At 40.5% G+C, this 15360-nt stretch overlaps 1 protein-coding gene across 5 annotated transcripts in view; it reads right to left on the reverse strand.

Moving 5' to 3' along the window:
- MPPED1 (metallophosphoesterase domain containing 1) overlaps nt 1–14198 on the reverse strand; it is a 65730-nt gene extending 51532 nt beyond the window's left edge. The window contains exon 1 of one of the 5 annotated variants that reach the window (XM_080562803.1): nt 13171–14198. The gene's annotated coding sequence lies outside the window, so the exon portion shown is untranslated. Of the gene's footprint in view, nt 1–38; nt 12164–12563; nt 12697–12959; nt 12981–13050 lie in introns of those variants that run through there. The other 4 variants (XM_080562800.1, XM_080562804.1, XM_080562801.1 and 1 more) reach the window with 4 other exon arrangements.
- Between the last annotated feature and the right edge of the window lie 1162 nt (nt 14199–15360).

Consider the following 15360-nt stretch of genomic DNA (forward strand, 5'->3'; position numbering starts at 1 on the left):
AAAGAATCAGTTTAATCAATTCTCCAGAAAATCTGCACCATTTAGTAAGGGTATGCATTGCAGGTGGTTGTTCATCACATCCCAAGGAACCGAGCAAACTGGGCCTTCCATGCACACGCTCCTGGTTTAGTTGTATCACTGAAGAATCTCCTGATACAGATATGAAGGGCTCCCCCCTTCAAACACATTCTCTTCTTAGACAGCACTAGCCCCAGAATCTGGATTCACTGGAAAAGAAAGTGATTCAAAGGCTAACACACAGTTAAATGTTATTAAATATAAAAAAGGTAAAATCCACACAGGTTTTACGTTTGGGAGTAAATTTTCCCTGAAAGTTATGCAAGTCTAGAACAACAGCACTGAAAATGGATATAGGAACAAAAAAGTAAAACCAACTGGAATGTAAAGAGTATCCCCTAGAAACAGCAGAAAGTAATTTAACTGTGAATTTTACTTTTATTTCACAGTTTTAATAAAAAATGGATTATCAGGAACACAGGCGGGTATTTTTACAGTATAATGTTGTGTCCTTTTTAAAAGTTGTCTGTCTTAAATATTTACTTTCATGCAAGCAAGGGCTTTTTCATCTAGCAAATGTAAGGAATCTGCTTCAGAAGATGTATTTCATGAAAAGCTGTGCTAGAATGCAGCAATTCACTTGATATGTGCATCTTCTGGAAAACAGGACTCCAAGTTTTTTATGTCACCTTGTTGATGTGCCTTACTTCCATTCTGATGGGACCACTGCCAAGAGTGATGGATGAGGAAGGTCTTCACATTCACTCAAATTTTTAAAGCTATTTATAGGTACTTAGGTCTAATTCAGTTCTAGTGGGAGTCGAGCACCTAAGCATCTTTAAAAATCTGGGCTTCAGTTCTTCACCAGTTCTTCAGTTCTACTACAGATGTTAAGTGCTCCAAGAAGTGATAGTGTATTTTTGTTTTGGGAAATCTTGTCCTTAGGAAGCTGGAATGAGAGATTCAGCTCATTTTTGTTACTTGGTGAATGGCTGTAAAATGCTGACAACTCGCTGTCAGTAACAACCCACAGGAAGACAGTCTGAGAATGAGAGCAGATTCCTTCATGCCCTCCCCTAGAAGTGAGTGGTAAGGAAATGGTAGAAAAACAGCAAAGAAAAATTTGAATTTTAAACACTCTCAGATGATGTGTTCAGGCTACAGAACAAGCAGCAGCACAACGAAACGTGCCAGAGCAGGGGGAGGGAAGGGAGGCACAATTCTTGTAAGAATAATCGAGTACAAATCGCTGCATTTAGGAAATAAGAAATTATGATGGCAGATGTGAAGAACCCTCCCTGAAGAGCTTCCTGTATTAAATTATGCATTTGTAAAGAAGCTTGAATGGGCAAGGTCAGAGATTTTATAGGGGATAAACTGTTCTAAGTGAAGCTACTTGTGTTTGAAACTATTAGAACTGGTGACTTCTATAAATATTCTCTACTATGATTAATAATTTAAGATTCCACGGCTCTATGTGAGGATTTCAAACTACCTGAAAAAACACCCTGTGTTTTATAATCCAAGGCTTATGCCCACTTTACACACAGCTGAACTGAAGCTGCAAAGGCATTAAGGCACTGCCTGGTGGGACCTAGAATCTCCCTTTTGCCTTAGGAAGATCCCAGTGCCTACAGCAGCTAAGACACAGCTTTTGTCAACCTCCTGGTTGGTCCTGTCTTTCATGACTACTCTCAAGTGATACATCAAATCCACTGCACAAGCAGCAGATGTATTCAGGCACCTCTGATGTCCACTCAAGCTCTGCTTCCTCTTTCTGGGTAAGGGGAAGATAGCATTTAACAATACAAACTAACTCAAAAGAACATTTTCTTCCAACTTTGTTTGCAAACAGAAACAAAGCACAGCAAGTACAGCACTCATACAGCATTTAGTGCTCAAGACTTCTTTTAAGCGGGGAATCTATCCTCACACATGGGAGATCATGTGACTCACACCATTAGGCCAGCCTTTGAGAATGCTAGCTACAGACATTCATCTAGAAGTTCACCATATAAAATGTAGGAAATAGAAAGATACATCTCACTTAAAAAAAATAAAATAATAAAAAAAAAGAAACACCACAGTACTGATGAGCCTTCTGCCAAATGACAGTCCCCCAGTGTCAACCCTGGACACATAAAAAGTATCCAAGACAGGAGGAGGGAAAAAAAAGGAGCCAGATACTGCACTGAAAATAAGATAACTAGCAATCACATTAATAGCTTGTGCTAAACAAAAATCAGATACTATAGCGCACATAATCAGTAAGCATAATTCAATAGCAAGCTTAATTCAAGCTCATTTCAGAAACATACACAGATGTCTTTGAACTTTACCTTTCAGTCTAGGGTTTCATTCCTGCATAAGTGGTTGGCTGACTATGAACATTATTGGTGTTCAACAGAACAAGCTGTCTCTTTCCAGCTTGACTGATAACTCATCACTCCTCTCTTTCTGTTTCAATTTCCAATAGTCTCCAAAACTGTAACTTTTTTTTTCTTCTAATATTCTGAAATGTCTTCCTTTCACAAACCAGAGTATAAAATGTAGCAGGGAAATAGTTATCTGCTTTTATAGCATGCAAGTTTTAACATTATATGCCCAGCATTACGAATACAGAACACTAAGACTCAAATCCCCACAGCAACAACATGCTAACCATCCTCTTCCCCCAGACTTATGGAGCTGCGGGATGTCTGCCAGAGAAACACAGGGAAATGTAAAAATGACTGCAAGAACATGAATACTAAAATAAATATCACAAACCTGGCTGTTAGAATCACAGACTGAGAAAAAGCTATTAAATCAGCTAAGCCATCTTCTTACTGGTGTCAGGAATGTTCTCCATACATTATTTTTTTGCTGCCTCTCCAGCATGTGCTCAAAGGTTCACAAGAGCCCTGATCCAAAGACCACTGTATGTAGTAATAAGTATGTAGTAAAAAAGGCACCTTCATGCAGCTATAAAACATCAAAGCCGTATTTTTTTCAGGGAAAGCCAGTGAGACAACAGGAGTAAAATACCTTAAAGAAGAGTGTGAGAGTTTGCAATAGACTGCATAGGCACACACCTGCTTCTTGTGCAAATCATAGATTGATAGAGTGGTTTGAGTTGGGAGGGACCTTAAAGATCTTCTAGTCCACAACCCCTGCCACGGGCAGGGACACCTTCCACTAAAAATCTTGGATACCGGTTAGCAGAAACCCCTTCTAGAGCTTCATCGAGAGTTCAGGTTGTCCCCTATACTGAGGATAAACTGTTCTTCATAAGCTGTCAGGTCATCCTTTACACAGAGAAGTAGGCTCTTTATTTAAAAAAAAAACAACAAAAAAGTGCCACTGAGCAGCAGTGGTCCCAACTGTCATTCCCAACATTCTTATAACCATTAGTATTTGGCTTCATTATCACAAATTAATACTTTTCTGTTTTAACCCCCACCCAAACAAGTTGTTATAGACTGCCCAGCGCTAACTGAACATACTAGACCCTGTAAAGCAATTACTTATTATGAGAACTAGGCTGAAAAACAATTTTTTTTTTTGCATTGAAAATATCCATTTCACATACTCCAGACAGAAGCCAATCAATGGAATTAGGCTGCTAACTTAGCTCTGCCATCAGGAAATGAATACTGAAATAATCCTGAAAAGGCATTATTCTGTGGGAAAGGATGAGCTAAGCAAATCACTCTGCAGCTAAAAGCTTTTCCAGAGTGATACACTCTCCTCTTCCTTCTCTTCATTTTCTGAAACTGAATGCAAGTCCTAGCAAACCAGAACCACCAAGTCTTCCTTTAGCAGACCGGCCTGGATTCACGTAACAAATGCAGAAATCTGAACGCTCTCAAACATACTTGCAGACTTTGAAATGAAGGCAGCATAATCAAATGTTCATAGAGACACTTGTAGATTTTAAGGTCAATCACGCACACTGCTACTGATGGCTACATTAGGCTTTCTAAATTAATATGATTTGTTGTACCAATTGCATTTAAAAAGCCAACAAACAAAACTGCAATGTATTGAAGCAAAATATGCACCCATAAGGCTCCTTTCCACACAGCAAACACATTACATACCTGCAATTAGTGACAACGGGAATTAAACAATATTTAAAAAACCACCAGACTCCTTGAGGATATCTGAATTATCATCTTATCATCTGTGGTGTCATTTTAAGGTATCTACCCCTCTTACAAACTTCCCAGAGTTCTACCTTACGAACACAGGGACCTAGAAAGTCTGCTTGGAAAGCTAACCCCACTTAAGCTGCAGAAGAAATATGGCATTTGAGAATGTTAGTTTTTCTAAATGTCAGTTTAGCTCTGGTGAAATGTGCCAGGGTGACAGCCTTCAAGCCTCAAGTCCTTGATCCACAGCACACACACAGGCCTGGCACATGCAGGGGCCTGGCACACGTCCCTGGGCTGCCTTTGTGCCTCAGACCTAATTGGGAGAGACCACTACTGAAGGGCAGCTCTCACTTCATAGCCACACATACTGAGAAATCTCTGCTTTTAAGCAGCAAATAAATGCGTAAGTTAGGGTGACTTTTGTAATACAGATTTACCGCCACATAAAAAGTGGAACGTGCTCACCAGTTCATTCTGTGAGTATCCTGAGATGACAAAATACATTGCACCATCTGCTTCTCAGGGCACAACATGTAGGTATATTGATGTGCATGCTTATCAAATATCAGAATAAAACCTTTAAAATGCCTCTCTAAAATGGCTCTTACCATGGATTTCACAATCTTCACCTGGTAACTAGAGCACATGCGCCGCTGTACTCTGGCCCTCATTTTCAAAAACCTTTGCTTATGGTGTATCTTTAATTGAAAGAGAATTTAAGCATCGTGCCTTCCAGTTTCAGCTCTCTTCAGAGGACTCTGGTAAAGAAGTTAAATCATCTTCACGACTTATTAAGGAGAGCCTTTGGATCATCTTTTTAAAACACATCTGAGATGGTTTTCTGCTAGTGAATCTAAATTTGCTAACTGTTATCAGTAACACTCAGTTCTGTGACCATATCTTTTCAACAGACATCAGAACTTTTCCCATCCAAATAACCAAAACCAGCAGGCATAGTTCTCGATTACCTGTATGTCTCAAAATCCTATAGACTTCAATGAAAAGAAACACAAGATCTATCCTCTGCTTCGAATCACCTGCTTCACCTGTCAAAGAACACTTCAGTGCCTCTTCATGTATATCACATATTTGTTAACTGCAGATCTACAGGGCACGGAGCTATGCTTTGTATGTGAAAAGATCCAGTGACTTAAATAAGACCTTCTATTTCTCTGTAATTATAATTACCTTAACCTGAACTAGAAAAAAAAAATAGAAAAAAATCCCCAAAGTTATTTCTCACCATGCTAAAATACATATCATTGTTCTTCTTTGCTCATTATAATGACCTGTCAAATACAGTATGGCAACATTCTTCACTGAAATTTACTTTTTTCTTCAAATTAGCTTTTTTCCATTGCTCTGAAACACAATACATGTTTCTCTCATTACGTTATAAGTAAAGAACACTAATGTACTTGTTAGTTTTAACTGTCATAAAAGGATTTTATAGACACAGCAAGTAAGAAACGTGATAAATAATTTGTCTTTTGGAACTGTGCCCTTATATTCACTTCTGTGGAGTTTCCTCAAAACATACATCGTACCTACTATATGCCAAAGTACTGACCTGGCACCCAGAAAAAGAGATGTATCAATGAGTTCAGAAAACACCAAAATTACACATTTGCCTATGAAATCTAATTCTATATTTAGTTAAAGCAGTTACCACTTTTAAGCCTTCTTAGCTAGTCTTAGTTTGAATGATGATTGTATGATTTTAAATTACCTGTTCAAATTTTCCTACCTGGGCTCACAAAACTAGAGTACTTGTGTATACTATTTATTAAGATTTAATTTTATTTTGAATTAGATTTAATTTTATTTTGAATTATCAGGAGCATGATTTTCTAAACTAATTCTCATCCATACAAATAACTGTTAATTTATTCAATTTAAAAAATAAACACAACCTAATAATATTGCTTTGTCTTCTTAAACATGCACTTGACAATGTACCAAATTTTAGATTTAAACACTGAAGTACTCTAAGATTTACAAATAGACTGAACATTTGCTAACGCTAAATGCATTAATGTAATCCTACATACGATTTTGACTGAATGTATAAAACATCACATTTGGATAAAATATTTAAATGGATACATTTTTCTTAAGGAAAACTAAGTCTCTTCCCTGAAAAACATAGCTTTTTGGTTTGATGCTGCCTGTATTTATGCCAAAATATTTGCCGAGGTAGCTAATCTATTTAAGTAATTACCTCTAAGGAAGTAAATTTTAAATAAATATCTAAAAGCCACAAAGCTCATTCCTCACTCTAAAAAAATTGCCTTCATCTCTGGCAATATTTCAGAATCTGCTGTTACTGAAGATCCTAAGGTCATACAAGAAAAATGACAAATCTCAAAATGACAATAGTAATTCCAATGCAAAAATAGCTAAAAATACAGGTTATCTGGAAAAATTACCAAAGACGGACATTCCAATAGGAGTAAATTAGGGTTGCAGTGATTTGATTCTGTTTCAGTCTGCAGTTTGGGCATGCCTTCTGATAAGGCTCTTGAATCTCTTAAAATACTTACTTAGAAAAAGGAATATGTAAGTACTGAAATATATATTTAAGAAAACAGAGTAGGTTTAAATTTGTAACTGAAGAACTTTGTTCTCTTTCTTCGCCTTTTTGTGACAACTTGCCTAACTCTCATTTTCTGGCATTCATCTGTACAAGCACCACTGGGTGAAATCCACTTGCCTGAGCCACAGAATTTATCCAAACCAATTTCACTGCAAATTGTGTAAAAATGCATAGAATTTAGCTGATTGGATCATTCACACATATGTGAGGGCAGAATACATCCCATATAATTTAGCCTCTTCACTCTGATACCAAAATTTTAACAGAATATGACAAAGCCTAATATTGAGTGGAGGACTATCCCAGCCATCAGTTTGGTTAGTTTCCAGGTAAGAACTCAAAAGTCAGTGTCTGCCACCAGCAGCGGTAGCCGATGATCAGCAGCGTACAGCACGCTGCTGGGGTAGCTGAGGGCAGATGCAAGCAGGCAGCACCCCTGGAGCAGACAGCAGGAAAGGCAGCAGCTCCCCTGTGCTAAGGTCGGCAGGGGCTGGTGCTGCTGCTTCACACGTGGGCAGCTTAATACCATAGGACAGCTCACAGGGTCTTCCCTTTTTGTGAAGCAGCATCTCTCAGCTTTGGATGAACTCCTATTGCCAATATTCTCCTCCAATTTCAGGAAGAAATCTAACACTAACCAGTCTTGAAGGGCTGCTGATCTTTATGTCAATACACAGGAATGGGAAAAGAGAAGTGGCCACTCTAATACCTGTAGCTGAAGATGAATGAAATGCCAAAGTACAAGCATGCCAACATACATAAGGCAGAATGTAGAACACAACTTACATGTACATACACCTACAGTGATATTACTTTTGAGATAATTATATAATTAAAAGGAATCAAGCAAAATGTTAACAGCTTTATACATCTTTCTCTTAGACACAAAACTTTGAAAATTGAGTATATTGTCCTATAATTTTTGTTTCTACTTTTCAATCATTTAGCTGCATTTATTCACTGAAATCCTTCGCGTCATCTCATTAACGTTCAGGGAAGGAGTCAGTGAGTTTGCCCTGTTTATTTTTACAGGTATCCTCCCCAGGACTGATAAAGGAAAAATATACAACAAAATACTTAAATGTGTTTGTTTGATGTTTAAATATTTAAATATGGTTGTTTGGACCACTCACTCCTTGTGCCTATGACGTCATGCCTAAAGAGCCCACCAGAAACTGAGACAAAGATAATGAAAGCCTTTCTTTCAAAGAATGAGGACAGAGAATACAGGGGTAGTCCCAGGTAAACAGTCCTGATGCAGAGTGTTTCAGGTCAGACACCTCTGCGTATTCACCAGATCTAAAATGTCCAGCTGCTGCTTTGCTAACCAGAAGAATCTGGTCTTACACTGCCTTTCTCGCACAGGGATGCTTCAAATCACTGCTCTCCCTGAAACTGAAGGGGCTACTCCTGAGAGTACATTTGTGAGAATGGCTGTACTGAGGCACACTCCAGCTCGGCTAGCTCAGGGGGAAGCTCTCGCCCTGCAAAACACTGATCAGCCTGCTCCAAATGCAGGATCATTGCTCACTGGGCTGGCTGTCACTGAACTGTGACTCCAAGCTGTATGCACACTACAACATCTGATTTGCTGGCTCTTTAAAAAACTGATTTCACAATTTTAATTGGACCAACTACAAATCTTCATTTGACCTGAAAGATGCTAAAACAAAGTCAAATATTTCAGTGGTGAAAAGTAAAGGGAGACCAAAATGAAAAAACATTTAGAAGGAAAGTATCAAAGTAGTGAAATGAAACCACTACACTTTTTTGGATTTGCTTTTCCTTTATGTTCCTTACTTGATCAACCTGGTGAAACCAGAAATTATTTTTTTTTGGTGCTGTCAGATCTGAATTTCCACTGAAACACACAGAAGTTGACATTTCTTTTTTTTATTATTACTTATATTTAATATTCAGTTTTTACTATTTTGTTAACTACTAGCAGCAGTTGAGTTTTAATCCATCCCACCCCCTTTCCAGTAGGCAAGGTATCTTCAACTTTTATCAAAATCTACTCACACTAGGGACTTTAGTACATGTGCTGAGGGACAAAACTGAGATACATCTCAGAATTGCAAGACTGTGAAGGTAAACTTTAAGTAATAAATTTTTGGTTTACCACAAAACCAGAAAGAAGGCTGTCACATAAAGAAGACATAGTCCCAGTATTATTATTTATTATTATATAAGTGTCTACAGACCAACTGAAATCCAAGAACAAACTATGCTAGGCATTGCACAAACAGCAGCAAAAAGCTTCTGTCCCGAAGAGCTTACAGTGTACAGAAACTCAACAAAGGAGTAGGGGCAAACAATAATACAGCAACATAGAAAAATGATCAATGCAATGACAGAACATTATGTTCCTTCCATCTTCTTTTGCAGAGAAGGAAAAAATAAACAAGATTAGCGTCACAAAAGACAAAAGCAGAGAAAAGATGGGTTATTACAGCACAGGTAAGAAGAGGAAAAAGCAAAGAAAGTGGCATGCAGGATGTTTGAGCTACAGAACACGTTAAGAAAAGTGAAGCGACTGCAAGAGCTGGCAAAGAGAGCTTGAGCAAAATAGCCAGTTAGGATAAGGCAGAGAAAAAACAGTCCAAAATATCAGCAACCATCAGTCTCCTTCATATGTTGCTTCTACAGCTGCTCTGTTGGCTTCAGTCTTTGGTTGAATGGCAAGACCCTCACCCGCCATAAGAGAAGCTGGTCTAGCTGTATGGCAGAGACACTGACCTTAAAAGGTCAGAAGGGCACGCTGCATAAGACATAGCATTGAAAAGAGTCATATCTGCTAGACACAGTAACCTTCTAATTAACAGAAATGTATAAATGAAAAAGATCTAATAAGTAAGGGCAAATACTTGCAGTTGAAATGTATTCAGAGGTATTACACCTCTGAAAACAGATAACCTAAGTAAAAAACATACATAAAAAATTCCTTGTTACACCAATATTAGTATGGCTCTGCATGGTCATACATAGCATATTTAAATGACATTACAAAGCCAATTTTACTCCAATGGTAAATATTCACATTTTAAATAGTGATTAAATGGATAACGCTAAGCATTTTGTATTTAGGTTAGTGTAATGAATCCCAATTCAGTTACAACTGCATGTTACTACATATATAGCATGATGGTTATTTGTTAATCCTAATATAATTTCCACTGTCATATCAAATCGCAGCAAAACTGTCACCCTTGTTGACAGTTTCAACAAGGAGGTCAAGCAGTGAGCAGTCACAAAGAATGAACTGCTTTACTCTCTAGAAGTGGTCACTGCTGAAGCAGGTGAATAGTCATCATAACAGCTCTGCTCCTTTTTGCTACGTATCTTACACTAGACTGTCATTCTGCAACCTTAGTCAAGCATTACATTCACATGTATTTTATATATAATAACGTTAGCCTCAAAGGATGACCTTCTAAGAGAAAGTCACAGGTTAACAGCCCAGTGACCTTAAAGGACCCTCTTACATTACTAACCTTGATGGTATTTCAAAGCAAACCTGGAACATTCACAGTTGAAACAGAAACATGTATTTAAGTTAGAAATAAGAGACCAATTTGCTTTCAGACACTCTGACACAAACCCAATTTACCTACAATGTTCACAGAACCAGATGTACGTGCAAACTACAGTTACCAGCACTATACTTAGTCCTCTTAGGAGACTTCACAGTGCGCACTGTAAAAGTCTGATGTATGTTTGTGTAACAGTAACGTGTGAAAAGGCTCTTCCCTGAGATTACTTTACACATCCTCACTGAATGTGACTGCTTGCTGTTCTTCAAAACGAGGTCCAACAGGAATCAAATGTACTGCATGATTTATTTTTACTATGTTTATTTATCATTTGAGATGAAACCTGTTTTCATGCACAAAAATACTGAAATCCTCAAATATAAACTCATTTTTTTATTCACTATTTGATACCATTTCTACGCGTCAGGAAGAAGAAACCAGCTAGATAATCAACTAAGCAGATACCTGGTTCCAGGGCATTTGAGTCTGCTTCCTCCTGATTCAGTGGCAAAACTCTTGCTGACTTAAAAAACAGTAAGCTTTTCATACACATCTACATGTTCTACCAAAATACAGAAATGCCCAGTCATGTTTAACTCTTCAGGTGAAAGGGACTGCACCTGAAGCAGCAGATCTGATCTTATTCCCTTCCTAAAAGGACATATCCTGGACATTTTTTCCTAATTCCTTATAACAAATTCAATCAAATAAATATTATCCCATACAACACCATGCTCTATGAACTGTTAATTCAAGATGCAGAAACATCGATGTCAGAATAGGCTATGTATGCCAAAACAGAACTCTGGTCCGCTTTACATTCCTGCTGACAGTTTCCGTAATGAGCACACAGCATTAAATAAAAACCATGACCTGTTTAAACAAAGATCAGAGCACCAGCTATATCTTTGCATTCTCGCATGTTTGTTGTTTGGCATCACAAACTAATACCAAAACAAGTGTCTCCAAAACAGCTTTTCACACAGGGCATGAGGGATTTGCTCTAGTCTACCAGGAAGAGTTGTTTATCTTTAAAATGGGCATTTTTCTTCATGTAAATACATACAGGCACTAGCAGAAGTTACCGTGCTTTAAATTAGACCAAAGGAGAGCAGAGAGAGGAAAGAGGGAATTATGTACAAGCAAGAAATCTGAAATTCTTCTGTTGCTGCCTGAGACAAAGAAGAAAAGCAGAAGAGCAAAGCTAAAACTGTTTAAACATACCATTAAAATTTCACAGCTAACAATTGATATCAATCAATTCATGTATGTATCATACATGGAATAGCCATTACCTATAGATAAAATAAAATTATAACCACCACCACCACCCATTTGTATAGTACACTGCCAGAAAATTTACAGTGCCTGGCATCATGGAACAGTTTAATATGCATGGGTCCAACACAGCTACCATCATATAATGACTACTTAACTTGTCTTCTCAAAAGATACTCTCATTTCGGTAGTCAAATCTTGGCCATACACATTTAAAATGTAGTCTTGTATTTTAAATATCTGTCTACTGATGCTCTCCTGAACAACTGAGAGTTCACTTGATCGGGAGCCAATCACAAAGTTTAATAATCTTGCCTAGCTATCAATTTATCCAGAATATACAAACCTCCTTAAGTCTAATTTACTTACTAAATTTATTAAGCACTAACTGAAGTTGCAGTGGTTATCAATACCAGACATTATGAGCAAACCTCTTAATTATGATATTGTCAAGGTATAGATTATGTAAGCAGAAATCTTTCACTATTGATCATTTGCCAAAGAGAACGTAATGTTCAAAACCCATCCCGTTTCTGCACGTTCCCCAGATTTATCTCCTACGTTGTCCACATCCCAGCATATGTATTAATAAATGTATTCCACGTTACCTTTCTGAAAGTGCCAAACACAAACCGCAGGTATAAAGCAAGCAATATATTAAAAGCAATGAAATCCCTATCTAACCCTCCCTGATTTTGCCTTTATTTTTTTTTTCCTGCTTCGAACCAAGTAGCGGCGCGACCCACTCCACGCAGATCTGCACGGATCCTGAAAAACTTATGGCACAGGTCTCCTCCCGCGGCGGAAACTTTGGAGGTCACCGAGCCCTCGCCCACCACAACTAGGTGCTGTGCCACCTCGGGGGGCCTCCGCGCCAACTCCGCCGACAAACTAACTTCTGCCCGAGGGCGGCCGGGCTCCGTGGGGCGCCCCGGGGAGAGGCAGGGAGCGGGCAAGACGGCGGCCGCACCCCATCCCCGGGAGCAGGGTGCCAGCCCTTACCTCGGCGCACCCCCCTTCTCCGCTCCGGCACGGCAGCATCGAGGCAGGACAAGAGGAGCTGCCGGCGGCTCTCCCTGCACCTCCCTGCTCCTCGGAGAAGCCCTTCCCCCCCGTCGCTCCCCCCCCCCCCAAGCTTTGGGGCACACACACAGATCTATTTTTTAAGGAGCACGGAGAAGCAGCCGCGGGGAAGCTAGGCTGGGAGAAGCAATACCCTGACGCGCCTGGGGTGGGTAGGGAAAAAAGGGGGGGGGGAGGGGAGGGTGTGCAGACCCTGGCACACGCAGCCGCAGCCCCAGCCCCCAGCCCCACCGTCCCGCCGCCCCTGGTGCTCCCGCAGCGGGGAGCTGGCCCCGGGCGCGACCCCCCCGCCCCGAGCTGGCGCTCAGACCCCACCCGGAGCGGCCACTCTGGTCCCTCCCCTGCCGCACAGGGGCAGGGGGCGCCGGGTTGGGGTGCGGGGCGGGGCCTCCCCCAAAATACTCACCCTGCCCGCCAGGGCTGCCTGGAAGCCGCCTGATTTTGTGCGAGCGGTCGTCTCCTTCTCCGGGAGACCAGCCTCCCCTCCCCCCCGCCTCCCCTCCCCCGCCTCCCCCACCTCCCCCACCTCCTTTGGGGGGCTAGGAATCCCCCAGTGTCGGCCTTCCCCTCCTCCCCGCCCGGCCGGGGCTCCATGGCCCCGGGCCCGAGGCCGGGGCCGGGACTGGGACGTGCCAGAGCTGCGGCGGGGGCTGGGGTGGGGGGCAGCAGGGGGCGGCGCGGGGCTGCCCCCGGCGGGCCGCGGGGGAGGCTGCGCCCCGGGGAGCCCCGGGGCAGGGTTGAAGCGGCAGCTGCCCGGGGAGGCCTCTGCCAGGCGGGAGGGCGGGCGACCCCCTTCTGGAGCCCTCCTCACGGACTTTCCCTCTCGGGCCCCGGAGCCTTGGGGCCGGGGGAGCCGCTGTGAGCCCTGCAGAGGAGAAGGGGGTGCCGGGCGGGTGTGGGTCTGTGAGGTACTTGTGGAGTGCTGGAAGTTGGGGTGGCATGGGGGCAGGCCGCGGCTCCGCCAGCGGCCGGCGTGCTCCTCAGAGGCACTGAGCATGCACGGCTCCTGCCAGCTCCTAAATCAGGCCATGATAGAATCATAAATACATAATACTCCTCCGATGTGATGAGTAGGGAGCAGGAGAGTTAAACGCATACATCAAGGAGAGGCAACTGACATGTAAAAGGCTTTGCTGTGCAGTTGTTGAGCGATTCTGAAATGAAATATTTTAAAACCCTTCCAAGAATAAATTTAATTCCTGCACGCTTGTTTCTGGATCGCCTACTAGGCAAGGAAGTGTGCTGGATAGCTAGCAACAATTAGTAGAGTTACATCTGCTTTTAGCACACATGGTGACTTTATCACTGATAAAGCAGTCATTGAAAAAAATCCATGCTAGAAAACGTCCATTCTATCAAGACTTAGGGTTTGGACATTTGTTCTATGTAAGCATGAAAGAGGTGGCATTAGGAAAAAAATCTGGAGGAAATAAAGCAATGCACCTCAGACTAGCCCAGCAGTCAGCACATCCCCTTGAACACAGGCCTCCACGTAGGGGGTGAATACCTCAGCTACCCACTGAGCAATTATCTACTCTCTGCACAGATGGAGACGAGGCCAGGCTGTGTATCAGAAACCGAAAACTGGACCTGAAAACCCTCCCTCACAGTTTCCGTTACTGGCAAAACGTGTATTTATCTTGAAAGTTTGCATTTTGACATGTCAGCATTTTTACAACAATATAAATGTGCTTGAAATTTTTTTGATCAGCCTAATGGTTAGGACCTATTAGAAGCTGCAGAACATATACACAATCAATTCACTTACTCACATGCATGAATACAAGCTTAGAAAAGTAATTACAGGCACCTGTTTTTGGAAATCTTGAGGCTGTGTAGTTTCCCCATGGGAAATATGAGTAATAAATTCCTTTAAAAAAATAAAAAAATGTGCTAAGTATTACTCGTATTTATTTTTGTCTTTAATATTAAAATTGTTGATGAAATATTCCAGATATGGTAAGGTTGGCTTGACGTAAATCTTTCCTTTTAATTATTGTTTGATAGATGAGGCAGAAAAAAGAATATCTTGGTGACTTAGGTGTGGGGTTTTTCATTGTTACTGTTTGTTTTTACTTTTTAAATTTTTAGTTGTCTTGCCTAAGAGAAACTGTTTATACTTTTTTTTTTGTTAAACATGTAAACATAAATTTGCAGCCGTATTACCAAATATGGCTATTCTGATTGCTCTTCAGCTAAAGGATGACGTATCCGTACACATTGTATGATTCTATTTTAACTTTTAAATCTTTATTCAGAACATTAATTGTTACAAAATAGTGAATTATAGCTCTATTGTTACAAAATAGTGAATTATACTTTACATTTTTAGTTGTTTACTTATGATTTGTGTCAAGTTCTTTTTGTATGAAAACTGACATTCAGTTAAAATTTACATGACATCGTTTTAAATTGTTCATTAATTAAGACTACCTTAAATGTTCTTGATGCATTTCAAAAGCATGTTTGCCTTTTAAAATACTTCATGAAACAACTGAAATAATGACATGCAGAAAAGGAATTGGAAGCATCTAGTAGCCATCACCTTCATAGTCTTAGAGAAGACGGATCTTATCCTCTCTTACTTAGGTTTAGTTGTAGATTAACAGAGGAAAATAGGCGATCTTTATTGTAGTCTTACGTTGATTTTTCAGCTTTGAGTTAAATAGTTCTTAACTGAACTTCTTGCATGGCTTGAAACAAAGACACTTACTCT

The sequence above is a fragment of the Anser brachyrhynchus genome (genome assembly GCF_964034855.1).
Source record: "Anser brachyrhynchus genome assembly, chromosome: 1".
NCBI lineage: Eukaryota > Metazoa > Chordata > Aves > Anseriformes > Anatidae > Anser > Anser brachyrhynchus.